The following is a 15,153-nucleotide window of genomic DNA, read 5'->3' on the forward strand; positions in this document are numbered from 1 at the left end:
TCAATTTAGCTCTCTTCTGGGATCACATCACACCCTTTATAGGAGAAACTCGTAGAAAAACCTTATCCCCAACTGCAAACACCAAATCTCTTCTTCTCTTATCTGCATACGACTTTTGTCTGCTTTGAGCTGTGAGTAACCTCTGTCTAATCAATTGGACCTTGTCTATAACATCTTGTACTAAGTCTGGTTCTAAAATTTTAGCCTCTCAAACTTCAAACTACCTGATAGGAGAACGACATCGCCTACCATACAAAGCTTCATACGGAGCCATCTGAATGCTTAACTAAAAACTGTTATTATAAGTGAATTTAGCTAAGGGTAAATAAGTATCCCAACTACCTTCAAATTCAAGAATGCAAGCTCTCAACATATCCTCCAAAATTTATATAGTACGCTTTGACTGTTCGTCCATCTGCGGATGAAATACAGTACTAAGATCTAATCGGGCACCCAATGTTTCTTGGAAAGATCTCCAAAAGCGTGAAGTGAACTGTGATCCTCTATTAGAAATGTTAGACAAGAGAACTCTATGAAGTCGAACAATTTCATCCATAAATAACTTAGCATACTTCACTCCACTATATGTTATCTTAACTGGCAGAAAGTGATCTGACTTAGTAAGTCGATCTATAATTACCCATACAAAGTCATGGCCTTTAATGGTTTGCGGTAGCCCGATTACGAAATCCATGGTAACTCTTTCCCATTTCCAATCTAGAATCCTGATCTCTTTACAATAATTCTGCTAGTCGTTGATTCTCTGCTTTAACCTGTTGACAAGTCAAGCAACTAGAAACAAAGTTAGCAACATCTTTCTTCATACCTTCCCACCAGTACAACTGCTTCAGGTCATAATACATCTTAGTGGAACCAGGGTGAATGGTATATTTGGAGTTGTGAGCTTCCTCAAGAATAACTCGTCCTAACCCATCTGCAGATGGTACACATAATCGATTACCCACTCAAAGAATACCATCACAATCAACACTCATCATCTTACTTTGACCAGCTAGGACCTCATCTCGATATTTACTTAACTGCATATCCTCAAATTGAATGGCCTCTATGAGCTCTATCAAAGAAGATTTATCTTGAACATAAGCCAACAATACCCTTAACCTTCCAACACCAAAACTAACACCTTTGCCTTCAAGTTTCTGCACATCTTTTGCCAACTGCCTCTTTCCAGGAGCTATATGCACCAAACTACCCATAGATTTCCTACTCAAAGCATCAGCCACAACATTAGCTTTTCTTGAATGATACAAGATAGCACAATCATAATCTTTGAGTAATTCCATCCACCAACACTGCTGAAGATTTAGATCTCGCTGCTGAAAAATGTACTTCAAACTCTTATGATCAGTATAAATTTCACAAGTTTCACTGTATAAGTAATGCCTCCAAATCTTAAGTGCAAAAACCATAGCGGCCATCTCCAAATCATGTGTAGGATAGTTCAGCTCGTGCTTCTTCAACTGTCTCGAAGCATAAGCAATAACATGATCATGTTGAATGAGAACACATCCTAATCCAACCCTCAAAGCATCACAAAATACCTTGAATCCTCCAGAGCTTGATGGTAAGGCTAATACCGGTGCAGTGGACAAACATGTTTTGAGTATCTGAAAGCTCTGTTCACACTCTTTCGTCCATTGGAACTTTACATTTTTCTGCGTTAACTTGGTCAATGAAACTACAATTTTAGAGAAATCCTGCACAAAATGCCTATAGTAATTAGCCAAACCTATAAAACTGCGAATCTCTATGGGTGAAGTAGGCCTAGGCCATTTTTACACTGCTTCTGTCTTTTTAGAATCCACCGTTATAGCTTATTTGGAGATAACATGTCCAAAAAAGGATACTGAGTCGAGCCAAAATTTGTATTTTGAGAACTTATCATAAAGCTTATGTTCCCGCAATGTTTGCAATATAGTCATCAGATGATTCTCATGATCTTCCTAGCTATGAGAATATATCAGAATATCATTAATAAATACTATCACAAATTTGTCCAAATATGACCTGAACACCCTATTCATCAAGTCCATGAATGTAGCAGGAGCATTAGTTAACCCGAAAGGTATCACAAGGAACTCATAATGCCCATATCGAGTTCTAAATACTATCGTAGATATATCTTCCTCCTTGGTTCTAAGATGACGATAACCCGATTGGAGATCAATCTTCGAAAAATGGATAGCCCCTTGTAACTGATCAAACAGGTCCTTTATAGAGAAACCAGATACTTGTTACGTATTGTTACCTTGTTTAGTTTCCTGTAGTCAATACACATTCTTAGAGATCCATCTTTCTTCTTTACAAACAAAAATGGTACACACCATGGCGATATACTCGGTCTGATGAAACTCTTATCTAGCAAGTCTTGCAACTGTTGTTTGAGCTCCTTTAATTCTGCTAGTGCCATATAAAATAGGGGTATAGATATTGGCATAGTGTCAGGTTCCAAATCAATACCAAAGTCTATCCCTCGAACTGGAGGTAATCCTGCCAACTCCTCAGGAAATACATTAGAAAATTCCTTCACCACAGGTAGCTCCTCCAAACTAAGGGCTCTCTATCTAATATCACTTATCATAGCCAAGATACCCATGAAACCTTTCTTCAATAGTTGTTGGGTCTTTATAAAAGATATAACTTTACTAACCTATGGAACTTGGCCCCCCTCCAATACAAAACTAGAGTTGTTGGGTATCTCAAATCGAACTATCTTTGCATGACAATCTACGGTAGCATAGCAAAGAGATAAACAATCCATGCCCATCAACACATCAAAGTCAATCATATCAAGTACAATCAAGTCAACAAAGGTCTCCCTACCTTCCACTATAATCTCGCAATCACGGTATACATACTCAACTAATAAGAAATCTCCCACGGGAGTAGCAACAAGAAAAGGGCAATCTAACATCTCAGGCTGTCAATCAAATAATATGCATCAAAAGAACAAACGGAAAGAATAACTGTAACCACTATATTTGAGGCCTGAATATTCTGTCTAGTAAGTGCAAAGACCCTCGGTTGGCCTCTACCAGCATTTTCTTGTGCCTGATTTCCAGTAACCCGTTCTCTATTACCTCGATCTCTATTTTCTGTACTTGCAGGATTACGAGGAGCCTGTCTAGGTGCAACTAACTGATCAGAACCCTGACCATTATTTTTCTGAGCCTGAGGACAATCCCTGATGCGATGACCTAACTGACCACATCAAAAAAACTGTCCAGTCAAAATATGACATTAGCCCATGTGTGATTTGTCACAGTTCTGGGAGGATAGAGTAGTAGCATACATCTGGCCCGAACTATTATATCCCTGAGATGCTGAAGACCCCTGCATACCTTGTCTAGAAGGTGGCTTATATGCAGACTGTGAAACCAAATTTGTCCCTGTCTGATGGACCTGATGCTTTCCTTTATTTTCTGCTCTCTGGTTTGCACTTAAGTCATCACTGAAAGATCCACCCATCTTAGCCTTCATAAGAACCTTATAAGCTGCCCGCTCCACACGACCTTTCTCCCCAATAATTCTAGCAAGATCCACTATCTTATAATAGGTCAAGACATTCATATATGGGGCCACTGCATTATAAATAGGAGCAACTAGCCCATTTACAAACCTCTGGACTTGAGCCACTTTCGTGGATACTAAGTATGAGGCATATCTAGCCAGCTTGCAAAATAGAGTATTATAGGTTGACATATCCATATCTGGATTCTGAACTAATCTCTCAAACTGAGCTGCATATTTTTGTTTTTGACTTTCAGGAAGAAAGGTATCCATGAAGAACTCAGTGAACTCATCCTATGTCAGAGGTGCTGCTCTTGCAGGCCTTTCTAGCAATAAAGTATCATACCAAGTGTTAGCCATGTCCTCCAACTTTTATAATGCAAGCTCCACAGCCCTCTCACTAGAACACCTAACGCCCACAATGCCTTGAAAGTACCATCCAAAAAGCTCTGAGGATCAACTGAACTGTCTGAACCTGTGAATTTTGGTGACTTCAACTTCAGGAACTCCTGCAAAGATACCTTCTTATTTCCAAAGTTGTAAGTCTGAACAGGTGCTTAGAACTGTGACTGAGGATTGCAGCATTGCGTTGATCATCCCTCTCCTGTCTATCCAGTCGATCGGCCAAGCCCTCATGGCTCTTTGCATGGAAGCAAGTACCTCAGCAGTACTACCCTCAAGAGATGGTGGATGTGGACTAGTATTTCCTTCAGGAGTGGGCTCTCTTGAACTTCTTGGAGTAGCTGTGTGATTCCCCACTGTATCACGACTACCCCTACCTCGGGCCCTTCTGTGGGATCCAACTCTTCCCCTACTAGTAGTTGCTCAACAAACCATCTGATTAATAAAACAAGGCAGTTAGATTCATCTAATTGATCCTAAATGTCTTACACGTACAGAAGAATAAGAAAGAAGATTAAGCCGCATCTTATCACGCTCTCACATAATCACGATTATAGAAATGGTCGACAACATAACCATATTGAGATTCTACTACTATCATGTGCTCTATAGTCACAGAAATAACCTAACCTGGCTCTAATACCAACTTTGTCACGACTCAAAATAGGATCATGACCGGCACTAAAGAGGTTACGACTCCAAAGCAAGCCTCATCAAAATTCTACAGAAAAACGAATAGAGTTTCCCCTGTTTTGGGGCCTAACAAGAAAATTTTTTGTCTCAATTTCAAAAAACAACCCAACAGCACAATTACCACACAATACCAACACAATTCACCATAGATCATCAATAATTCACCAATACCACCAACTAACAATACGAAAACCATCTCCAAGGATGAGAGAAAATCAAATATTCCACAAATCCACAATAACGAAAGAATACTAAAAAATCTAAAGACATGCCTATGAAGCGACTCTAAGAGTTTGCAAGAAACAGAACATAACAAATAAATAAACTCTTTCCCATGCGAACAATGCGGGACTCACCATGACTATGCTACTCGAATCCTCTAGCCAACGAGATCCTCATCGTCACCCGCATTCTCAAAAAAAAATAGCAAGGAGTGAGACATTAGCTCAGTGAGTAATAACACTTAATCACAACCATTTTAATGGGGATAAGTCAAAAAGCATCATGAATAAAAGTTCTTTCTTAAAACATTAACAATAAACAATATCAATGTTTCATGTAAGCCAAGTGAACCAATAGTTCAGTAATAAACTCAAAAAACATCATATCATATCAAATATACATATATGGGAGGTTTCCAAGAATAAATCATGTAATCAGTATGACATTCTTCTTTATTAAGAATAACCCATAACAGTGGATCCCTCATAAAGGAGTCTCATATCATATCAGTAACAGTATGTTAGTTCTACCTTCCTACTAGCAAGGGCTATAATATTCATCAGTAAATACAAGGTGCACCAGGTCTAATGATCCCGCCGTTAGTTATTGGATTCAATCAAGGTCTAATCTCATTCATAAATTCTTTGAAAATAATAGGATATCCGTATGAAAACATCTTTCAGAATAGAACATAACTTTAAAATTCATATCAATAATAAGACATGTAAACTTGAATAAAACATATATCACAAATACTTATTTCTCATGTAAGTGAAGAATATTCACAACAGTAATATCATATCTCAAATAACCATATCAATATCATATTAAGTAAAGAACTTGTCCCACGTGCAAATTTTCAAAGCATTTAATATCTCTTGTTTTCATCAAAACATGGTATAAATATGCAATTTAAGAAACATAAATTGTGGCAAGATTACTACTCATAGTACTCTTGTTGAAATATCAATTTATCACCTCGAATGATTCGTATTGCTTTCTTGGATCAAACATATAATCACATCATAGCCATTCTTGAGTTAATTCTCTTATTTTAGACTAACTCATGATAAAATTAGACTACCCAACCCTCAAGGTTTCGTGGTAACCTCCAATTTTTCAAACTTCATGCCCAAAATCACACCTTAATATGCTTAATCTAGTTTTTGATAATTAAATTTTACTACCCAAAATAAATTACCTAGACTAGAAATCACAATAAAGATGTAGAAAAGGGTTTACCTTAAATCCAAATGAATTTTCTGATCAAACCTCATTTTTTCCCCTCACTGGATGAACAACTTGTTTTTTTTTTCTCTGCTTCGTGGGTAGGAGGGCAGATTACTTACTGCTTGTTGCTTCCAAATTGGATGCCTTTCTTTTAGTAAATAAATGGCAAGATCCTTAAAATTTTCCATAATATAATGATTTGGAAGATGGGCCTAGTCCTTATTTATTTTTAATTAAGCCTGCATGACTTTGACCCTTTACTCTCTTTTTCTTTTTTCTTTTTAAATTAGGCTTTGGCCCAATAACCCAATTTCTTTTTTTTTTCTACTAAAATTTAGGATATTACAACAGGAGAGGACTTCTTGATGGGCAGAGTATTACCAAATTGAAGTTCTGTGAGCACTGCATTTTTGGGAAGCAGAAAGAGTCAGATTCACTAGAGGCATCCACTCAACTAAGGGCACACTTGATTACATTTATTCTGATCTCTGGGGTCCTACTAGAGTACCTTCTAGAGGAGGTGCGAATTACTTGCTGACTATTATTGATGATTATTCCAAAAAAGTTTGGGTGTTCTTTCTGAGCAAAAGAATGATGTGTTGCCTACTTTCAAGGAGTGGAAGATTATGATTGAAAAGTAAACAGGAAAGCAGGTACAACGCCTTTGAACTGATAATGGTTTAGAGTTTTGTTCTAATGAATTTAATGCTTTGCGCAAGTTAGAAGGAATTGTGAGGCACTTAACAGCTCGTCATACTCCGCAATAGAATGGTGTGGCTGAACAAATGAATAGGACTATAATGGAGTAGGTGCATTGTATCCATTCTAATGCTGGTTTGCCCAAGTCTTTTTGGACCGAAGCTGCTTCCACAGCTTGTCTTATTATTAATCGCTCTCCCTCAGTTGTGATTGATAAAAGGACTCCACAAGAGGTATGGTCTTGTACTTCTGCTAGTTATTCTGATTTGAGGATATTTGGATGTCCTGCGTATGCTCATGTTGATAATAGAAAATTAGAGCCTAGATCTGTCAATTGCTTATTTATGGGTTATAAACCTGGTGTTAAAGGATATTATCTTTGGTGTCCAGAAAGCAGAAAGGTTATAATTAGTAGAGATGATGTATTCGATGAAACTGCCATGCTTTGGGATCCCTCCGAATCTAGTGCTTCACCTCCAAATGAGCTTAGTGAAATGAATCAGTAAAAGTCAAGCACCCAAGTTGAATTGTAGATTAAAGCAGAGTCTACATCAGTGCCTACTTCTCAGTCTAGCCCGTGATATAGAGTGGTACTAGTTCTTCTTCACCACTAGTGATGCCACAATATTCTATTGCTAAAGATAGGCCTAGAAGAGATATTAGGCCTCTTCAAAAGTATACTGAAGCTGATTTGGTAGCTTGTGCATTGAAAGTAGCAGAAGGTATTGATTCTGGTGAAAAACCTTCTTCTTACTCAGAGGCAGTTAGTTGTGATGATTCTGGCCGATGGATGATTGCTATGCAGGAGGAGATGGAATCACTTCATAAGAATGACACATGGGATCTAGTGAGATTGACCAAAGATAAGAAAGTTGTTCGTTGCAAGTGAGTATTCAAAAAGAAAAAAGAAACATCGAGAGTTGAAGATGCTAGATACAAAGCAAGACTAGTTGCTAAAGGCTACAGTCAGGTTTCAGGTATTGACTTCACAGATGCGTTTTCTCCAGTTGTAAAGATAGTTCGATTCTAGCATTGCTTGGTATTGTGGCCATGCATAATCTTGAGCTTGAGCAGTTGGATGTCAAAACTGCATTCTTACATGGAGAACTTGAGGAGAACATCTATATGCAGCAACCAGAGGGCTTTGTAGTCTCAGGAAAGGAGGACTATGTATAATTGATAAGAAAAGTCCCTTGATGCTGAAAGCAATCACCCAGGTAGTGGTATAAGAGATTTGACTCTTTTATGACCTCTCATATGTTTTAAAGGAGCATCTATGATAGTTGTGTCAACTTTAAGGAGGTAAGTAATGGTTCATTAGTGTATCTTCTCTTATATGTTGATGACATGTTGATTGCAGCAAAGAATATAAGAGAGATAATAAAAGTCAAAGCCCAGCTCAGTAAGGAGTTTGATATGAAGGATCTAGGAGTAACAAAGAAGATTCTTGGCATGGAGATTCTGAATGATAGAAAGAATTGTAAGTTATTCTTGAGTCAGAAAAGATATATTGAACAAGTGTTTCACAGGTTCAATATGCAAAATGCCAAGCCTGTTAGTACTCCATTGGCAGCTTACTTCAAACTCTCGGCCACTTTATCTCCAAAGACAGATGATGAGCGTGACTATATGTCTCGAGTTCCATACTCTAGTGCCGTTGAGTGTCTTATGTATGCGATGATATATTCCTGACCAGATTTATCTTATGTTGTCAGTGTAGTTAGCATATACATGAAAAATCCTGGCAAAGTTCATTGGAAAGCAGTTCAGTGAATGTTTAGATACTTGCATGGATCTACTGATGTTTGTTTGTAGTTTGGGCAAAATAGAGATGGAGTAATCGGGTATGTTGATTCTGATTTTGTAGGAGATCATGATAAAAGGAGGTCCCTTACAGGCTATGTTTTCATCATTGGTGGTTTTTCTATTAGTTGGAAAGCTACCTTACAGACTACGGTTGCTTTGTCAACTACTGAGGCAGAGTACATGGCTATTACAGAGGCTTTGTTTGGTGAACTTAGCAAAGACTTACAGATTACTACAATCTTTTGCGACAGTCAGAGTGCTATCTTCCTTAAGAAAGATCACATGTTTCACGAGAGAACAAAGAACATCGATGTTCGGTATCATTTTGTGCGTGAAATTATTGCTTGTGGTGATATTATGGTGAGCAAGATTAGTACCCATGATAACCCTGCTGATATGATGACCAAGACACTACCAAGTACCAAGTTTGAGCATTGCTTGGACTTGGTTGGTGTTAGCTATTGAGATGTGCCCTTAGGGGCTTTTGTGGAAGAGGTGGAGAGTTTGTCTTGAAATGGATTTGAGTTTTGAGTTAGAATTCGTGTCAAGATGGAGATTGTTAGAGTTGTGACCCGAATTATGTTGAGCTGACCTTGAAAGTTTCGCGGTGTGACCCAAATTTGTGATTTTCAATGAGATTTGTGGTGGTACCATAGGGATCGGATCGATAGGTTTATTTGTATGCACGTATTATATAAGTGCAATTAGTGGGTCAGTTTATTTATTCAGAAATTACGCTCCACATTGTACTCCTCTCCTTTCATTATAGTGAAATATCCTCTGCCTCTGCCCGTGGTTTTTCCCGCAATGGTTTTCATGTTGTGTTGTTCTTGTATTTCCCTTTTACTTATGGTTTGCTTTAATCTGTCCATTTCTAACATACTGGTATCAAAGCCTATTCGATTTTTTTCTCGGGGATGACAACCATAAAGTATGATATTCCATTGTTGGATCGCAACAATAACAATTAAGTAGCCTATGATTTATCTATGAATCCTATCATTGGGTCACATAGTAATAATTAAACATGTTGAGATATTCTTCTATAACACATCGTAACCTTATACTACTATATATAAATGATGTTTTTGTCTATATTCAGTGAGTTTGAATAATTTTTCAGTTTCTCTTGTATTTACACTTTGACATGGTTCTGAAAAACAAACAGTCAGACCTTTCTATAACAGGCATTATCGATATCAACATTGCTCTACAAAGAGCAAGTTTTCTTTTGAAACAATTTTTCACATTATATTATATAGGGCGGAGTATTGTCAAGTTAAGAACTCTCATATTTAGAAAATGGGAGTAGTGAAAATGGGGATGTTGAGATGAATATGTGGGTAAATTAGGAAAGACAAAATTTGGGAATGAAGATATATATTCAGGACAATGTGAGAGTGACTTCCGTGTTAGACAAGATGAGAGAAAAAAGACTGATATGGTCCGGACATGTGAAGAAGAGAGATGCAGATGTCCTAGCGAGGAGGTAGGTGAGGTTAGTTAGGGTGAGATCTAGGAGAGGTAAAGGTCCAAGAAGCATTGTCATTAGATAGGACATGGCGCATCTTCGATTTATTGAGGACATAACTTTAGATAGTAAGTTATGAAGGTCGCAAATTAGAGTGGTATGTTAGTAGGTATTTGAGTGTCGTCTCGTTGTCTAGAGGATAGCTTTCTCCTAGGATACAGTAGTATTAGCACTATTTTTGTAATTTTTAGTGCCATTTTTGCTACTACATCTACATGTTGCTTATTGTGCTTCGATTATCATTTTATTTTGTTATAGTTGCTATTTCTTTTCTTTGTATGCTTTAGAACATTTCTCCTATTATTTCCTATGTCGTGTCCTTATAACTTCTATTGTCTCCTTTTAAATCAGCTTCACTCTGTGTGTCTTGAGTCAAGGGTCTTTAGAAAAAAGTTTCTCTATCTCCACGATGGAGGCATAAGATCTGCATAAACTCTACCCTTCCAGACCTTACATGTAGGATTACATCAAATATGTCGTTACGTTGTTGTTGCTATATCATATATTTTCTATAATAATATTTTGTTAAAGCAATAAAAACTATTTAAAAAAACGATGTTATAAAGAGGTCTGATAGTTGGAGCATGTGGAATGAACAATAAAGGCAACTAATTTCTATCAACCATGATAAAATAAACTCCAAGGTAAAATACTTTCACTTATCATAAAAGAGGTCAAATAAACAAGTTCCCTTAGCTTATCTTGAACAAAATTCAATGCCATATATGACACCAAATATTACCTAAGTCAACATATAATATAGTTTAAAAAATATTTCCCTTTTACGAACTTGAGCCTCTCTGATCTGACTCATAGCGGAATCTTTAGTGCAATAGACTGTCTTTTTTTTTTTTTATGAACTTGAGCCTCCAGCTTGATCAATTTGCACCATGATAATCCTTCACTCCATCTGCAGTTGAAAATAGCATCATTTTATAAGATTAATTAAGTTATTCAAAAATTACACTTAATTAAGTCGTGATTAATTTGTGTTTAGGCTAAGTACATACCCTAGCATAAGCTTCCAATTGGCTTTGTGTAGTTGAGAAATCGTGCTTCAACAACCCCAAGGCTTGGGAAAACCTGAAAGTATATAACTTTGTATATATAATTTTGACATTAAAAAGAATTCAACGTGATTGAACATGCATTTCACTTGAAAAAAAGAAAGGAATAATAAAATTGTGACCTACTTCTTTTTGTTTCTTTGATCACAAGCACGAATGACAAGCTTACATGTTGAAATCACTCGAATAGTACCAATCCTACACCATCATAAACAATTAATGAAGAAGATTAGAGTACAAGGTTCAAAGTATCTAATTTTCTATGTGAGTTCAGGTCGTTATAGACCTTTAATTCTTATAACAATACGATTGCATGTTTGAAGATTATATGAAAAGTATTATATATCAATGTATAGATTGTAATTATTCAAAATATTTTAAATTGAGAAAATCATAATCAAACACCGATGTTTGATTTCCCAATCTATAATACTCACATATTTTTATGTGTGAGTTTAGGTCGTTATAGATAATTTTATGTGTGAGTTCAAGTCGTTATAGACCTTTAATTTTTGTAACAGTAGGATTACTTATTTGAAGATTACATGAAAAATGTATATGTCAACATATATATTATAATTGCTCAAAATATTTTAAATTGAGAAAATCATAACCAAGGACCGATGTTTGATTTCCCAATCTACAACACTCTCACATCATTTTCCGTGTGAGTTCAGGTCGTCATAGACCATTAATTTTTTTTTTTATAATAGGGTCACATATTTGAAGATTGCATGAAAAGTATTATACATATTGGTTGTAATTGTTCAAAAGATTTAAAATTCGAAAAATCATAACCAAAGACCGATGTTTGATTTCCCAATCTACAACACTTTCATATAATTTTCTGTGTGAGTTCAGGTCGTTATAGACCTTTAATTTTTGTAACAATAAGATTATATATTTGAAGATTACATGAAAAGTATTATGTGTCAAATATAGGTTGTAACTGTTCAAAATATTTTAAATTTGCGAAAATCATAAGCAAAGACCGATGCTTGATTTTCCAAACTATACTCACATAATTTTTCTGTTTGAGTTCAGATCGTTATAGACCTTTAATTTTTGTAACAGTAGGATTACATATTTGAAGATTATATGAAAAGTATTATATGTCAGCATACAGGTTGTAATTGTTCAAAATATTATAAATTGAGAAAATCATAACCAAATACCGATGTTTGATTCCCCAATCTACGACACTCTCACATAAGGTGAGACGGAGAGGGTATATACATGATATCCTTCAAATAATTTCCACTACATAATATAATGAAGAAAGAAGGCATTCAAAATGCCGACTATTATATCGGCATTTTTGTAGTAAAATTAACAGCTACATGGCTCTATACTAAGTCATGAGGGATAGTGAAGCTAAAATTATAATCTATATGAGAACCCAAAGCTTAATGTAAGAGAATAAAGCTAAATACCAAGAAAATCTAAAAACTATATTACATAGATTAAGTGATTAATTATATTTTTAGAGTAAATTAATCACCTTGTACATTTCTCTTTGACAAGGTCACATAAAGCAACCAAATGAGGAAACTCAACAACAAGAATCTCACTGCAAATTGTTGACATAGAAGAAATTTAAGGTGAAGAAAATAATTGCATGAGATAATTTAATCATAGAAAAATATAATTATTATATAATTATTAAATTTAATGTATTTGTTGATTAAAATAAAGAAAAATGTTTTTTAAGTTCAGAGAGTATTACATGTCATTTTTCATTTGTGATAATAAAGCTTCAACTTCAGCACAATATTCCTTAATTGTTTGAATTGCAAACTCATGATTTTCTGCCATCTTTGAAATCATCAAATTTTCAAATTCTTTATTGATCAAACCCTGCAAAAAGAAAATTAATACATTAAGTTTAACAAACAAAATTTTTTTCGTTTCAATTTGTTTGTCTTACTGTTTTATTCATTTGTTTTAAAATAAACGTCTCTTTCATTTTTTGACAAATCTTTTATTTCAACTTTCAATATGACATGTTTAAGAGTATCAAGATCAAATTGTTAGGATTTTTGCCCTGATTTTCTTACTATATTTAAGTTTTACTTTTTTTTTAGAAGGAAAATAAAAGTTACCATGATTACTTTTATTTTTCCTGAAAGAAAAAAATATAATTTTTTTTTCATATTTGGCTAACCTCATTCTTGAAGAAAAGGTTTTGGACATCTATAAATAGAAGACTCCCTTCTCATACCATAGCACAAGAGCATCCACAATGTGGTCTTTAAAAAGGTTTTGTTTAGGGGGAAATTTCTCCCAATAAATTTTAGAATTTTCAATTTTATTTTTAATATGTAGGCCGTTTGGCCAAACCATATCAAATAATATATTTTTAGTTTAATTTTTCATGTGTCGTCTGATTTATCGTCTTATGGTTTGCAAAATAAAAGGTTCCGCATGACGCCCTATCGATTTCGAACCCAACACAAATGACATTTCGGTACATTCTACATATCTTCATTCTAAGACCATACTGTTCCAGAGGCGGAGCCTACTTTCATCCAGGGGTTCATCCAAACTCTCTTTAAAAAAAAATTATACTATTTTTATATGATTAAAAATAATTTTTATGTATATATAGTAGATGTTGAAACCCCTTTCGGCTAGTTCGTATGTTTACTTCTGAACCTCCTCAATGTACATCATGACTATGTCACTGTACGGATCAAAAGTTTCTTTACTTTTTTAAACTCCTGTCACACCCTTTTTAACTAAAAAGATTATGAATTTTAAGGTTCGAAAAGGTTTTATTATTAAAGTGAAAAAAAAGGAAAATTTATTTTGAAAAGGACTTTTATATTCAAACTCAGAGTCGCCACTTGACATAAATCGAATGTGCCAAGTCACCTTTGAAAATTCTTTTTCAAAATGATTTTGACTCTAAAACTGATCCACGAACAGAGATTTCGACTAAGAAATTCTGTTGACCGAGAGGAAGGTGTTAGGCACCCCTCGGTCTCGTGGTTCGACCACGGTCACTTGGTAGAGCGTATCGGCTAATTGGACATTACGAATGAATAAACCACATAAAAACACATAAAACAATCAATCAAGCACACAAAATAAAACAAATCCAAAGTATAGTGTCCAGTCCAATTATACAGTCCAAAAATAGAAAAAAAATGCGAAAATATAAATCCTATTCTAAGCTAATCCTAAAACTACACTCCAATGCCTTACCCGATGCCTCGAGCCTTAATCACGAACATCCTCTGCCAACATAATACGTCGGGGCATTCCTCGATGAATAAATACAAATGAACTCAGGACATTCCCCGGCTAAACGAATACATTTAATGAAATGAGATAAAATGGGAAAAATCACTCAACACAAATAATTACACATTCAATGATTAGAATCCTACGAGTTGCCTACCCCAAAACCTAGAATTTGCCTATCGTGACACTATCAAATGAAAATAAAATCCAAACTACAATATTACAAAATAAATCTATGAATTATGGATTTAACAATTTCCAATTCCCTATTCCCCCTTTTGAAACCATCAATTCATTAACTCAGATACCAAATCAAATTAAACTTCCATTCAGTGATTAACAAAATTTCAACACAAAGTAACAATGACATAATAATAATTAAATTGCTTCAAATGAAATCAAAGAAACAAACCACAAACAGAATCAACCAACAACGAGGGAAACACAATCATCATGCCAACATTCAGAAAAATTGAATAAGAGATTAAGAACCAAACCTTCCGGGTTGAATTTTGATTACAAAACCACATAGAACGATTGTCCGGGACCTCGGAACCTCGAACAAGCTCAAATCAAACCTCGCACGAACTTCTCATATGCAACTCGATTAAAACCCCAAACCAGAGGAGAAACCACAAAACGAGTTCCAAATCTCCGATTTTGAACCAAACTTGAACGGGTCTCGCCGGAATTGGAGCCAAGCTCGTTATTTTGGCTTTGCCAGAG

At 35.4% G+C, this 15,153-nt stretch overlaps 1 long non-coding RNA gene and 1 pseudogene across 1 annotated transcript; both read right to left on the minus strand.

The window, feature by feature from the left end:
- Positions 1-15,153, minus strand: part of LOC107854843 — a 106,065-nt pseudogene that overhangs the window by 62,637 nt on the left and 28,275 nt on the right.
- Positions 10,938-11,381, minus strand: LOC107854845. The gene is made up of 3 exons (XR_007047529.1): positions 11,308-11,381; positions 11,125-11,197; positions 10,938-11,024 (listed from the first exon to the last, which is right to left on the minus strand). It is a non-coding gene; the product is annotated as an uncharacterized LOC107854845 (long non-coding RNA).

The sequence above is a fragment of the Capsicum annuum genome, chromosome 11 (genome assembly GCF_002878395.1).
Source record: "Capsicum annuum cultivar UCD-10X-F1 chromosome 11, UCD10Xv1.1, whole genome shotgun sequence".
NCBI classification, from domain to species: domain Eukaryota; kingdom Viridiplantae; phylum Streptophyta; class Magnoliopsida; order Solanales; family Solanaceae; genus Capsicum; species Capsicum annuum.